At 38.4% G+C, this 15,378-nt stretch overlaps 1 protein-coding gene across 1 annotated transcript in view; it reads left to right on the forward strand.

Annotated features, from left to right (window-relative positions):
* Nucleotides 1-8,745: 8,745 nt before the first annotated feature.
* Nucleotides 8,746-15,378, forward strand: part of bcap29 (B cell receptor associated protein 29) — a 35,668-nt gene continuing 29,035 nt past the window's right edge. Inside the window, exon 1 of the mRNA XM_039761200.1 lies at nt 8,746-8,866. The gene's annotated coding sequence lies outside the window, so the exon portion shown is untranslated. The remainder of the gene's footprint in view (nt 8,867-15,378) is intronic.

The raw sequence follows: 15,378 nt of genomic DNA on the forward strand, positions 1-15,378 counted from the left end.
TGAACTTTCAAAGATGAATGGACGAACCAATATATGTTCATTCTGCCTGCAGGTGGTTCAGAACCAGTTTGTCTCATGTGTTCTAAAACCGTGGCTTAAGTAAAAAGTAGCAATGTGAAGTGCCACTATGAGAGAAAATACAGATAATTTGCACAAACATATCCACGGCAGTCCAAAGTTGAGGGTCCACTATGGCAGAATGTCCTAATGTCATCTTTGCATTTGAGAGAGAAGCAGCTGGGAGTTGCTGAGAGTTTTTGTGTTTTCTGTGGTGTGAGAGTTCATTAAAAACAAAGACATTTTGCTCCTATAAACTTAAGTTTTGGTTTGCGCTAAGAAACTATGCAGGAAAGTTTTTGTTCCCTTTAGAATTTTATTTTTGCTTTTTTTTGCCCACACAGGAGCAAAATCAGCTGGGTGTTTACGGGTGTGTTTACGTGTTATGTGTACCTGTTTTTTTTTTTGTTTTTTTTTTATAATTGCTATGCGCCTTCCCCCAGAATAACCTATCATCTAAGGAGAGAAGCAAAAGCTTTAGATTCATGAACATTTTTGATTTCCGGTTTTCAACACATCTCAGCGTTTTAGGGTCCCCAATACCAAAAACATCGAGATCTTGATGATAGGTGTCTGTTTGTGTGTGGGTGTGTGAGTGCGTGCTTGTGTCACAGTTTCTTGAGGATGGTCTACAGCTAAAATGGCTGGATAGAAATATATCAAACTTGAAACTTAAGCCTGTTATGAGATGACAATGTTCTGATTAGTTTTTCAGCCAAATAGTGCAAGAAAAAGAGGCACTCTAGAGGAACCATCAAATACTGTAATTCTGCAATTAATTATGAATTCTTCTCATCAATTGCTATTGTAATTACCTATTTTATGATCAGAAAGATCAGCATCAGAGTGGTGAATAATTACTGAAATGTTATAGAATAGTTTGGGTAACTTGGCTCCTAGGGCGTAGAGCCTACTTACTCTTGTGTTCAAATTTTTTGTATTTGAACTACTGTCAACGAGGCAGGGGAGAAAGCAGTGGTAGCTTTACCAGCATCTATAAGTAAATGAGTAAGTAAATAACCAGTGTCGTGGGAATAAATAATAAGTTACAAAAACAGTGATTCCTCATTTAAAAAAAAAAGGGTTCCAGCTAACTTCAAAGTAATAAGAGGGAAGGCTCAGCGGTGCTGTCAGGAAGAAGAGCAGTCAAGGAGAGTGGCACTGTAACTGTTTATTAATACACAGAAGTACAAACAGTGCAAGTGGAGAGTGCAAGTAAGTAATAAGAGGAGCACTAAGTTAGGAGAGCAGATAAAGAATATTAAAGTAACCTCACAGAAGAACTAACAGCAGGCAGTCGAGAGGGAGAAGATTACAGGAGTTTAGGGGGTTAGAAGATATAAAACAGCTGTAGCCATTCTATAATGTAATCTAATCTCATTGTTTTAATTTTTTTGTTTCACCATTTAAGTTAAATCATTTAATTTTAATTTAAAAAGCCAGTTTTAGTAATCCTAAATCAACTTTTAACAGTGAGGCCAGGGCAATTCAAGTCCTGTTGGATTTTGAACTTTTTTAGATGACGGCTTGGAGGAGACAGTCTTCTATGAGGGCTACATCTGTAGGAGATGCCAGCTGATTCAGCATCTCAAGCTCAGGGTTGCTGAACTGGTGGAGGTGTTGGCTGACCTGCATTGTAGCAGATAATTGGCGGACCTGGCTCAGGTATCCCTTAGAGAGATAGTGTGCACCCCTAAGGTGGCACAGGAGGAGACTCAAGGCCAGATAGGTAGGTAGGTCACAGTGACAGTCACAAGGGGCAAGGTAAAGTGTGCACACTGTCTGGGGGCATCAACCCCAGAATTGGAAATGTCAAACTGTTTTCAGGTCCTTGTGGAGCTGGATGGTGTCTTTGAAAATTCTGAGGTGGTAGGCAGGAATGAAGAGCCCCAACATGCCACTTCAGAACAAGTTCTCAGAAAGAGAGAGGTAGTGATAGTTGGGGACTCAATCATTAGGGTGATTGAAGTGCAGGCTTGCTCCAGAGACAGATAGCCTCGCATGGTGTGTTGCCTTCCAGATGCACAGGTGGGAGACCTCCCTGGAAGGGTGGATAGACTCTTAGCCAGAACAGGGTTGGATCCAGTTGTCACTGTTCATGTTGGAACAAATGACATACATAAGAGTAGTCTGTCAGTTCTTGCAATCCCAATATCAACAGATGCCAAGTAGAACCGACAAGGTAGTCTTGTTTGAAGTTCTGCCTGTGCCACATGTCAGTCCAGGTACGACTGAGGAGATTAGAAGGCTTAATACTTGGCTTAAATCTTGGTGCAGGATAGAAGAGCATTGGGAATGCTTTTGGAACAGATGGGACCTGTTCCACTGTGATGGGTTACTTATGAACCGGACACCAATGTGTTGGGGAGGCATATGAGCAGGTTAGTTGAGGATTGTTTAAACTAGGGAATGGGGGGGCAGAGAGTTTACGACAGGCCAGGTTTAGAACTGTACATGGAGGAACAAATAGTAGTGTAAAAATGTATAGTAATGTAAATTCTAACCCAACATTTAAATGTAAAAGTAAAATAAGTAACACATTAAAAATAGCTTGCCTTGAAGCTAGAAGTATCAAAAATAAAACATGTGAGTTGGAGTTGTATGTAGCAAAGTGTAATTATGGTATTATAGCAATAACGGAAACCAGGCTAAACAACAATGGTGGGGATGAGTATAACATAGAGGGATACACATTTTTAGGAAAGATAGACAGAACAGAAAAGGAGGTGGGGTTGCTGTTTATGCCAAACAGAATTTAAATGCAAGTCCCCTTCAGTTGGATGATGAGCCCCATCTTAGTGAAGACATGTGGCTTCGCCTGGGAAATAGAAAGGAAAGAAGTCCTATTTTAGGAGTGTGTTACAGACCACCCAATGCAGACAGTAATTTCAACACACATCTTCTTAGTAATATTAAAAACAAAAGTTTACAGGGGGATAGTATAGTCATGGCAGACTTTAACTATGCAAATATTAACTGGGATAACTATGCAAAAAGTGGAGAACAATAGTAGGAGTTTCTAGATGTAATCAGTGACTGTTTCTTAACTTGGCATGTTAAAGTACCAAAGCAGTGTGAATACTGTCTAGACATATTTGTTTTTAATAATCAGGAAAGAATTGAGGGTATAGACGTAATTAAACCACTAGGGTCAAGTGAACATAACATAATACAATAATTAGTGTTTTGTTAGAGTGTGGAAGGAAAGACTAAAACTGTTAAGTTTAACTTTGATAGGGAAAATTTTGAGCAAATGTGGCAAAGTCTAAGAAGGACAGACTGGGATAAACTTCTAAAAGTGGAGCCAGTTGAGGAGCTGTAGAACAGGCTTTAAAATGTTTTACATGTAGTACAGGACAAGTGCATACCTAAATGGGAATTAACAGGAAATTACAAAAAAAACTCTGCAGTGGTTTAATAAAGAGTTAAAAAAGAAGCCACAAAGGGAAAAAAACCCAACTGTAAAAGGTGTATAAGAATAATAACTCCAATGTAAATCATAGGGCATAAGAGTACACAAGAGCAACAGTTAAGTAGGATATTAAGGAGGCTAAAACACAGTTGGAGAGGAATATAGTAGATCAAGGCGAAAGACAACCCAAAGAGATTCTTTCAGTATTTTAGTAGTAAAAGAACAGTCAAAGAGGAGTGCATCAGGAATAGTAATGGTTAACTGACCACAAAATCAAAGTTTTGCCAAGGCCATCTCAGTCTCCTGACCTGAAACTTATCGAAAACCTGCAGAGTAAGCTGAAGAGGTGAGTACACAGGAGAAGACCTAGGACCCTGGATGATCTGGAGAGATTATGTAAAGAATGGTCCCAGATGCCATGCTGTGTATTCTCCAACCTTATAAAAGGCTTCAAGAGAAGACTCCATGCTGCTATATTGGCAAAGGTAGATTGTACAAAGTACTAAATGCAGGGGTGCCAACGATGGTGGCACATATGTTTTTTGTTAAAAAAAATGTATTTCTTGATGAGGGCTTTGGTTTGTTGTTTTTTTTTTTAACGAACTTGTTTCAATTAAAAGTCACATGTTTCTTATTTTTTCAGTGCAAGATGATGGTTCTTCAACAAACAATGATTTTTTTTCTAACCCTTCTTACTAATTGTTACAAGGGGTGCCAATAATAGTGGAGGACACTGTATATAAACCCTTGACACATATTTTCAGGAAGTCACTGTACACAGGGGAAATTCTGAAGGACTGAAAAAATGGCAAATATTATCCCATTATATAAGAAGGGTAACCAGGCAGATTCAAGCAACTGTAGGCCAATAAGCTTAATGTGCATCACAGGAAAATTAATGGAAGGAATTATTAAGGATAAGATTGAGCAACACATGGCAAGTACAGGAGTTTTTCTGAGCAGTCAGCATGGGTTCAGAAGAGGAAGGTCATGTTGGAATGTTAACATGCTGGAATTCTATGAGGAAGCAACAAAAGGATATGATCAAAATGGAGCGTATGATATTATTTATCTGGACTTTAAGAAAGCATTTAATAAGGTGCCACATGAAAGGTTGGGCATCAAACTAAAAGAAGTGGGAGTTCAGGGTGATGTTTTTAGATGGGTGCAGAATTGGCTTAGACACAGGAAGCAGAGGGTAATGGTGTGAGCAACCTCATCAAAACTGGCTGACATAAAGGGTGGTGTTCCACAGGAGTCAGTGCTAGGGCCATTTGTATTTCTAATACGTATAAATAATTTGGATAAGAATATAAGTAACAAGCTGGTTAAGTTTGCAGATGATATCAAGATATTTGGATTGGCAGATAATCTGGAATCTGTTAAATCATTAAAAAGGGACTTGGATAGCATACAATCTTTGGCAGATTTTGACAGATGAAGTTTAATGTCAGTAAAAGGAAAGTATTACACATAGGAAGTAAAAATATTAAGTTTGAATATACAGTGGGAGGTCTGAAAACTGAGAGTACAACTTATGAGAAGGATTTATGAATCATAGTGGACTCTACAGTACACTCTCAACTTCCAGACAATTTTCAGAAGCAATTAAGAAGGCAAACAGAATGTTAAATTATGTAGCATGGTGTGTAGAGTTCAAGTTCAAGAAGGTTATACGTAAGCTTTATAATGTACTTGTGAGGCCTCACCTGGAGTACTGTGTACAGTTTTGGTCTTCAGGGTAAAAAAAGGACATAGCAGAGCTAGAAAAGGTCACACAAACATCTGGAAGTTTTTCTGTAAACAGAGAACACTTGGAATAAGCTACTAATTAGTTTGTTAGACAGTAAGACTTTAGGGACTTTCAAAATTCGAGTTATTTTTTTAGAAGAATGAAGTGGATATGACTAGTGAGGTTTGTTGGGCTGAATGGCCTGTTCTCGTCCATATTGCTCTAATGTTCTAAAATCCAACAGAGTTCTCTCACATTCATTTACAGCCCAGCAGCATGCAAAAAAAATGTAATTCTGATTGGAACGTTGTAAAGGAGTGCACTTTTTAGTCTTATTCATATGGTTCTGTTAAGACTACTTTTATTGTCTATTAAATAGAGTTGTTTATTTGTTTTATATGTTATGTCAAAGATAGTTATTTGTACTCCATACAAATACAAAGCCAATTAAATTCAAGGAGTTCACATGTTTAAAGTCTTTACTGAAAATTGAAACTAAATATTGTTGAAATGCGGTGGTAATTATACCTTGTTTATTTTTTTATAGACATTAAATGACTACAAATATGGGGATCTTAATCATGGCACAAACAAGTGGTTCAGACCTTTGATAGATGAAAATTTTGTTGGTTGGACCTCTTTAAATTTTATTTCAATACCCCTGCTCTAGTACCTTAACTCACCCGTCTGCCAGGTATCTTACAATGCTCACTGTCCTAATATAATGACAATTATTTATAACACAGAAGTTTAATGATTATTCCTACCCTTATTCCAGGTTGCAGTACCTTTGCTAATTTATGCAAAGAACACAATGTAACCAGGAGCAAAGCTGTTGGTAGAGTAGTTTTTTTTCCAGCCTTTTTTGTGGTGGCACATCATCTCCTTCATTTATTAATATCAAGGAAACTTTACTGGTCACTAAAGGCGAACTACTAGACATATAAGCAGTTTCTTTTCTACAGTGGTAACTCTGGTTGAAGTCTCTGATTCATCGATGTTTTCTCTTGATTTCTAAACTCATCCATCCAATCTAAATTATGTTTTATTGATGGAAAGAAGGTTTGTTTATTTTACGTTTACATTATAAGAGCTGACGTGATATGATACACAGCGGAAGTTTAATTTTACTTTATTATATTGTCAGTCACTGTCCAACCCGCTATATCCTAACACAGGGTAACGGGGGTCTGCTCTAGCCAATGCCAGCTAACACAGGGCGCAAGGCAGAAACAAACCCCGGTCAGGACGCCAGTACACCGCAGACTTTACTATATTGTTTTATACATATTTGTGTTGTTTGCAATATATTTTTCACTATTACTGCATATAATTTTGTCTTTGTGTCATATATTATACGTATGTATTATGCGTATGTATGTAACACCAAGAGAAATTCCAAGCAACTATGCTGCCTGGCAGTAAAGTTCAAGTTGAATATTATTGATTTTGATATTTATATTGATTAAAAAAGATTATTTGAAAACATTGCCACTGTAAAAAAAATCAATTCAGATTCTCAACAGAGCACGTGTAAGAGAAGTTAATTTTAATGTTTCTCCAAATGAACATTAATGATGCTATTTGTGAATTTGAAAATCGGATTTCCACTTGCCAAACCGTGGAACTTGAAGTTAAAAAATGCATGTGATGTAGACAAAATCTAATAAAATGCATCGGACCCCCAAGTCAAACATGAGGTGTGTACGTGTACTGTAAGCTCCAGGTAGGCACACTGTTTCGGACGTACGTGTTCCGTTCATAAAAACTTCTAAAGCTGAACTCTCGTCTCATCTCCGACCTCGCGCCGCGTCCGTGGCCAGGCTGCTGTGACGTCACGAGCAGGGTGAGTACTGAAGGGTAGTGATGAAGTAGGCGCGGTGGCTCCTGTTATTAGTATTAGAATTAACCCTCATCTTTTCTTGAGATCACATTTAATAGCCTTAAATGTTTTCCTTGGTTTGACTTAATTAAAATGGAGTAGACGGAAAATAATGGTTTATCCCTGTACTTTGCCATGATATAGGTAAGCACATTTGAGAAAGAAAAGGTGAAATCCTTAAATCAGTTGTTATTATTCGATCAAGTATTGAAATATTTCATAATTTCTATTCATTGCCATTTGACATCCATGAACCCTCCATTGAATAAGGCAGTGGTTCTCAACCTGTGGGCGCGAAGTAACAAAAGGGGGCGCGAAGATGTGAAAAAGAAAACATCTGTTGGAACCAAAACAAATTAACTTAAACTACATTCTGATAATAGAACAATAAATACTGTATAGAGTTAGATAAATGTCGATAAAAGTTAAGTAGGTATAATCAAATATGCATCTACATTTCAAAAATGTTGGGGCGCGATTAAAACTGTTATGAAAACTCTGGTTGCAAATACTTAAAGGTTGAGAAACGCTGGAATAAGGTGATAACAAAGCCACTGTGGTAGATCAGGTTGAATTTGCTCTGCTGCACCAAACATTCAAAGGTGTCAATCCAGAGCACATCAGAGAGGCTGAGAGACACGACGCAGATCAGTCACCGGCACAGACACACACGGGCACTCCAAGGTGAGCAGTGCACATATCAAGGTCGGCATTAAAGATTGAGTGCTGAGGCAACAAAAGCAGCGGATAAACACATCTGGACCTGCTGTTGAAAAAGCATTTGCTTTTAACAGCAGCATCCCTCCCTGGTGAACACATCTTCAAGGTCCGGACAGGTGATCAGTAAAAGTTTTTAGTCACAGCACAGTGCAATAATAAAACATTTCCTAAAACACATAGTTGTCCAGTCTGTATCATTCCTAAGCAATCTTCCAGTAATAGAGGCGCAATCCCAGTTACTAACACATTAACACTCAAAGCAAGAACACATTCCACCTTATCAATTTAATATTTAAAAATTTAAACCGCTAAACCCGCCATCAACAACTACAAAAACAGTTGAAATCGTTACTCAAATATTTTTTTTGTTATAGACATAAAACAAGATGCACGTTTCCATTTGATATATCTTTACTAGTGTTCTCGCCTTGTTCGCTCCCGGTCCACGCTGGAATTTGCTGTTTAATAAAAAAAAAAAGAAAATCAGACTCTTTTGGGTCATAATTTACAGGAGTGGACGTGGGACCCGAACCCACGTATGCTTTAGTATGAAGCGGTAACGCTACCGCTGCACCACTACTATTTTCAGGAGGATGGTATATAATGTATGTTTTTTAATGTATACATGTATGTATGTAGTGAAGACGAAAACAATTATATATAGATGTATACTATATGACATACCTTCAGTGTTGCATGAAAACGTTGAGGCGAAGAATGGATATTTAGGAGAGTATTATAGTGAGAGATGTGTCGTCACCCGTATTGCTAAAGCTCTTCTTTGCAGCATTATGCATTCAACAAGTCGGCGTTTGTATGATGTATAATTTATAATTTTATTTTTGCCACAACGTATAATCGGGCACGATCATTTAACATGTATTGATCATCTACAAACTTTCATTTCAATGGGAATTCTGTTGAGTTTTTTAACTCTGTTGATGCCATGCTGTAGTTCGATAGTGCGTGCTAGGGACGGCTTTACAATTAATCATTCCCAAAAATCAGTTTGACAGGGAGACGGGTATCGTTTTTCGAAAATTACTCTAGCTGGCGAGTGACGGTGAGTGCCCGCCGGTTTATTTGATGTAGCTATATGTTGTGCTGCACTTCGGAAGATTACTTATTTACCCCCAGCGCAGCCTATTTGGCCTAGTCTTGGGCAAAAGTTTTCTCATATGAATTCACTAAGCTTCCTTATTTCAAGCTGTCAGGTACTATTTTTACTTACATTCAGCGGAACAGTCTGAAAAGCTGTCCGGTAAACAACCACTAATACCGATCACTTGATTCGTCTCGGCTGCCTTCTTTGTGTTTCGGAATTCTCCCTAAACAGAACTTTATCACCATGCAGGTACTTTTATCGAGTGATTTGCACTGGCAGCATGACCAAAAATAGAACCTCTTCCATCCATGACTGGAATAAAAATAAAACTGCAGTTGTTACCACAGTGCCACTGTCCACGCTTTTCGGCGAAAAGTGGACACACCAACAAGTATAAATAATTCACTTAATTAATGATTGATAATGTCAGTGTCTCCCAAATTTAACTCCCAACATTGTGTAATCGTCCAGAAGCGGGCACTGAGCATGTTCAGCCTTTGTTAAGTCATTTTCCCTCTTAACGAACAGCGGTTTACTTTCCCTTTCTTGCTACACTGTTCCAGAGTGATTAGTCTCTTGTCAAAGTCATAATGTTGTTTTAAAACCAACCAAAATCCTCCCGATAACTGCCTGGCCCCTACAACAACTTGGATTTTCTGATGACAGTCGTGCAGCTATCAAAGTTTCAGTACACAGCGTTCTGAATGTTTGTGGAGTTTTAGGCTCCTACTCTGACAAGCTCTGTTGACGAAGCGCTGCTCATGATAATTAAATGTAGCCTGGAGCCCCCGTCTTTGGCGTTCATGTTTTAGCTTAATTAAATTTCTGTATGTGTTCTTCAGTGATTAGCTCAGTAAAACACTTATTGTATTGTTCTTGTATTCTCAATTTGAAATTAATTTCTCAGCGTTTAGCATTGAAGGAAAGGTCTGTGACTTTAATCTTTTGTATGTAGCAGTATTGTGTGGAACTTCAGTTAAGATAAGGTTATCACAAATTAGTGTCCATAAAAATGGTTACACATAAGCAACTAAAAATAAAGTTTTGGTCAGCTAGTGTTCAAGAAAATTAAGTATGCATTGAGCTCTAAACATTGCAGAAAATTACATTTCTTAATGTTTGCCATTACAGTGCGCACCAGGTACAGTAGGTTGTGTCATGCTAGAAACACCAGTCAATAGAATTAATCATATGTCTAATTTCAGGTATTTCTAATTAATTTCTTCATATTTTAAAGTGGTTTTCTGTTCCTTTTGAGGTACCCTAACAAGTAGTTCAAATTTTATTTCAGGATATATGATTTACAGTACTTGTGTGAGTGCCGGTGGTCTTGTACTGTTTGCCAGAAGGAGAGAGTGGGAAAGCTGCTTATATGGATGGATGAGATCTTTATCCTTTTCTGCCTTTCTGAGGCAGTGTATATTGCTGGTAATATTTGTACTGCCTTCACCACCTTCTGCAAATCTTTACAGTCTTGAGCTGAGTAAGGTACAGTAGGTGTCTTAGTAGGATGTGATGCAGCTTGTGGCGATGGACTCCACTGTTCACGTGTAGAGGTTTGTGAGAACAGATAGGGCAATGCAAGCTGGCCTTAGATGTCTAAGGAAGTAACTGTGCTGGGGATCCTCTTTGAGAAGAGCGTTGTGCCTATTTCAGTTCGTCGATGATAGTAACTATAATAAATTTATAGTTGCACACTCTTTCAGCTGAATCAGCTTCGATGTAGCTAGGAGTGTAGGCTGCTTTCTGCTTTCTTATGTCTACAACCAGTTCCTTGATTTTACTTGCACTAAGTGTGAGATTGTTGTAATGGCACATCTGAGTCAACAGGTAGACTTCTCCTCTGTAAGCCATCTCACATCATTATGACCTATGATGGTTGTGTCATCAGCAAATGTAATGATGGAATTGGAACTTTGTCTGGCTGCATCATCACAAGAGAATAAAGGGTGTAAAAAGGGGCTCAGGATACTACTATGTGGAGGGTCAGCATGGACGATGTAATGCTGTCAATCTGTACATGCTGAGGTCTTGATTAAGAAGTAAATATCCAGTTGTAGAGGGTGATGATGAGTCTACTTGAGGAGTTTGGTGGTCAGCTTTAATAGTACAACATTATAAAACAATGAACTGTTATCGATTTCAGCTCCTTCAAAAATGTGGAACAGATGAATGCAACTAGTTTTGAAGGAAGGTGTAACCTCTGGAAACTGGATCAAGGTCCCTTCCAAATACAGATCCACATTGCCTGCTTATTGGTGTGTTGTGTTGCCCGTTTCATCCAGCTACCATTCAGTCAGAGGTTAGAAGCCAAAACTGATTGTCCATTTTGGGTGCCTTTTTGTCTGAAGGAGTTCTCTACAGAGGTGTCAGCTCATCTTTGACTTACACCTTTATTATCAGATGAAGTACAGAGCCGACCAAAGGGTTGGTTTGAGCTGCAGTTCAACTACTCACTTTAGTGTTCACTCAGCAATGTATTTAGGGGTGGGGCAATGTGCAGCTGAATAGCTGCATCCCGGTCAAGTCTGCTGTCTTAAAAGGCCTTGTGTGCCACTCAAAGCCTGGAAATATGTGAATACCCACTTTTTCTTTCAGTCAGAAATTAAATGTTTAGACTTACTGGGTTGAAAATTGATAGGACTATCAATTAATGACATTAATGTCAGTTATCTCTCATTTAGTATTTTTACTCATTGGCAGAATTAGGACATAATAGAAAAAATTATATTGGTCTGAAAGAATGATACATCTGTGTATCATCAGGATATGAATGAATGAATGCATGAAGCAGTATTACATTTTTCTAACATCTCTCAGTGTTAGTATGGATTATGGCTGTGTGCGATGTCTTAAAACTTCATATCATCTAATTGTCAATTCATAACATCGATAATATACGATACCATTGCCTGGTTGAAGAGGTACTTGTGGACTATAAATTATTAGCTGCTCAACCCACACACGCATTTAGTGTCTACACAGGTTAGGGGAACTTTAATGCACATCCCTACTGCTGTGAATATAGGCGTTTTCATAACTAGTTCATTTGGTGCGATTTCCACAAAAGTCCAGTTTGTTTAGATAGATGTGGAAACGGCAGTTGCAAAACAACCTGCATGAGCTATAAATGTGATCTGATCTAACTTTATGAAATACAGTGCATTGGCATGAAATTGTGCATGTTGTAGTAGTCACGCTAAAAGTCTGCTTTTGATAACAGCAGGGAATCTTATTCACAGCATAATACGTCAAGGGTTAACATATAGAGCATTAAAAAAAAACTACAAATAAATATTACAATAACCAGTCAATCAGAGCAGGGTAAGCACCTGATCAGGCTCACCACTTCTGTTGTGCGTGTGATCAGGTTGATTAACACACATACAGAGGTGGCAAGAAATAAACAGCATTGCTCTGTTAGACCAATGAGCAAAATCCCTAATCTTAAACTTTTGAAAGTTATGCACAGGTGAGTTGGGGTGCCCTCTCAATGCACATCTAACTGACATATGCAGTAAAAGTTAAACAATCCAAAGTGAACATTATTTACAAATGTATACAAGAGTTAAGGCAGTAGATATGTGACTTCAAATAAACTAAATCAAGGTTACCTCCATACGGTGGCTACTGGAAAATGAATAAGGAACATCATACAATAAAAGTGAAACTTACCTGCTATGTCAACCATTATAAACTGAAGCACATGCCCTCAATAGAGCTAGCTTTCTTTTGTACACTGGCCTATTTCAAATGTGTTCTTTCCGTACCAAGTGTAATAGGGCATAATTTTCAAGTAGTTTTGCACTTTTTGATAATAGGCTTTATGCTCACACTGTTGTGTGTGGTAAATAAACCAAATAATTAGGGAAAATGCAGAAGTGCACAAGCACAATTGTTGTCAACCCTATGTGATTTTTTTTTTCCCCTGGAAATGTTTCTTATGTGCATTTTTGTCAATGCAAAGTATTCCCAGCTCTTGGATCATGTCGGCGTGTTCGCATAGAGGATCCTGTTTTTGTATAGGTCTGTGTTTTCGAGTTTTGCATTCATTAATTGTTTTTTGATGTGTTTCCTTTAAGCTGCAGTGCATGACTGATTAAGCAATTCATAAATTCACTACAAGAAAATGGTAAAAGTATTATTAATAAGAATAGTATAAATATAAAAAAAAAATCTTGAAGCACCCAGGCATTTAACCTAGGTTTAAATAATTTGAATTTTTACTTATTTTTGATTGAATATCCAAGTTTTATTTTATGTTTAATTTTATATGCTTGAGTTTCCTATGTATATTATACATTCTGACATTGTGTTACAATCTAGATATTATGTAATTTGTGATTACATTGGCAAAAACACAAATAAGTTAAACATAATTAATGATCAGAGATAACTGCATTTAGAAAAGTAGTAATTACACTTTGAATGTCATCTTCATGCGTGACAATCTATACTAATAAAAGGCAAAGCCCTGACTGACTGACTCACTCACTCACTCATCATTAATTCTCCAACTTCCCGTGTAGGTAGAAGGCTGAAATTTGGCAGGCTTATTCCTTACAGCTTACTTACAAAAGTTAAGCAGGTTTCATTTCGAAATTCTACACGTAACGGTCGACAACGTCCACCATTTTGAACTTTCTTAGTTATGGCCCCATCTTCACGAAATTTGGTAGGCGGCTTCCCTGCGCTAACCGAAACCGATGTACGTACTTATTTCGGTGGTATGACGCCACTGTCGGCCGCCATATTGAACTTTCCAATGTCACTAATTCTCCAACTTCCCATGTAGGTAGAAGGCTGAAATTTGGCAGGCTCATTCCTTACAGCTTACTTACAAAAGTTAAGCAGGTTTAATTTCGAAATTCTACACGTAACGGTCATAACAGTTGACAACGTTCGCCATGTTGAACTTTCTTATTTATGGCCCCATCTTCACGAAATTTGGTACGTGGCTTCCCTACGCTAACCAAAACCGATGTACATACTTATTTCAGTGGTATGATGCCACTGTCGGCCGCCATATTGAACTTTCCAATGTCACTAATTCTCTAACTTCCCATGTAGGTAGAAGGCTGAAATTTGGCAGGCTCATTCCTTATAGCTTACTTACAAAAGTTAAGCAGGTTTCATTTCGAAATTCTACGCGTAACGGTCGACAACGTCCGCCACGTTGAACTTTTTTATTTATGGCCCCATCTTCACGAAATTTGGTAGGCGGCTTCCCTGCCAACCGAAACCAATGTAATGTACTTATTTCGGTGGTATGATGCCACTGTCTGCTGCCATATTGAACTTTTCAACTGTCTTTGTTACTTATGGCCCCATCTTCAAGAAATTTGGTACGCGTGTTCCCAACGCTAACTGAATCCTACTTACGTACATATATACGTCCATAGCCTGCAGCTCGGTCACCGTGTGAGGCGGCATTGGGTCCCCCATCCCAACGCCTCCCACGTTGTTGGCTGCCTGCCTATATAAGGCCGTCCGTCACTCTGATCTCTACATTCCCTTCCTTGCTTCGCCACGGGATTCACGTCTCCCAGCTGATAACTACAGCATTTTTATTTAATCCACGGCTTCTCCGTTGTTTTATTGTTCATTTATTACGATTATAGTTATTTAGGTATTTTATACTTACTTTACATTGTTCAGGTACCCATTTCCTTTATCATTCCAACCGTACCCCCATTAACATGTATATCGAGGTGATCACCATCGATCAAAGAACTGTCACTTACCGAGTGGTTTCCATGCCCAGAGATGGCACCTACCTTTTCCATTCTCTTTGTTACATATTGCACGGCCATATCAGGCTCACTCTTGATATCCGGAGGAACTTTGTGTCTTATGTATTGAATGACTGGGACAGGTTCAAGGTGTGGACTGATGACGGTACAAGAGATAATTATACTACACAGGAGCACTAGAAGAGTAAAATGCTTAAACCCTTCACCTATGGTTCTGCATGTGAGTTGATGGCTGCCGTTGAATTGTTTGGTTTTCGCTTTCAAGTGTACTGAAATGGCCAAATATTTTACACCTTTCGACAACCACCAATGCCTCTTGAACATCTTAGATTCACAGGTGACGATTTCAGTAGTGGACACTTTGATGTTTATGGATGTTTAAACTCTCAAAAGCTGGATGTGAAGTTATAGATGAAATCGGTTGTATGCTTACAACGCTTGACAGGTGCCGAATGTCACTTCAACACAAGTCCTGTAAATACTGACGTAATTGAAGCAAACTATGAAACTCAAACCGATTATGACAGCAGCAATCCAAGCTGTGAGATTTGAAACAAGGTTACTGTTCACATGGCCAACTGTACGTTGCATGCTCAAGAGTAAGCTCAGCGCACAGCTTGGTCATATTACAACCGGAGGGCCGAACTCGCAATGTGGTATACAAAGAGATCCTTAAATAATTATTGGCATATTTTCACTCAGTTTAAAAAGGTTTAA

The sequence above is a fragment of the Polypterus senegalus genome, chromosome 8, assembly GCF_016835505.1.
Source record: "Polypterus senegalus isolate Bchr_013 chromosome 8, ASM1683550v1, whole genome shotgun sequence".
Lineage (NCBI taxonomy): Eukaryota > Metazoa > Chordata > Cladistia > Polypteriformes > Polypteridae > Polypterus > Polypterus senegalus.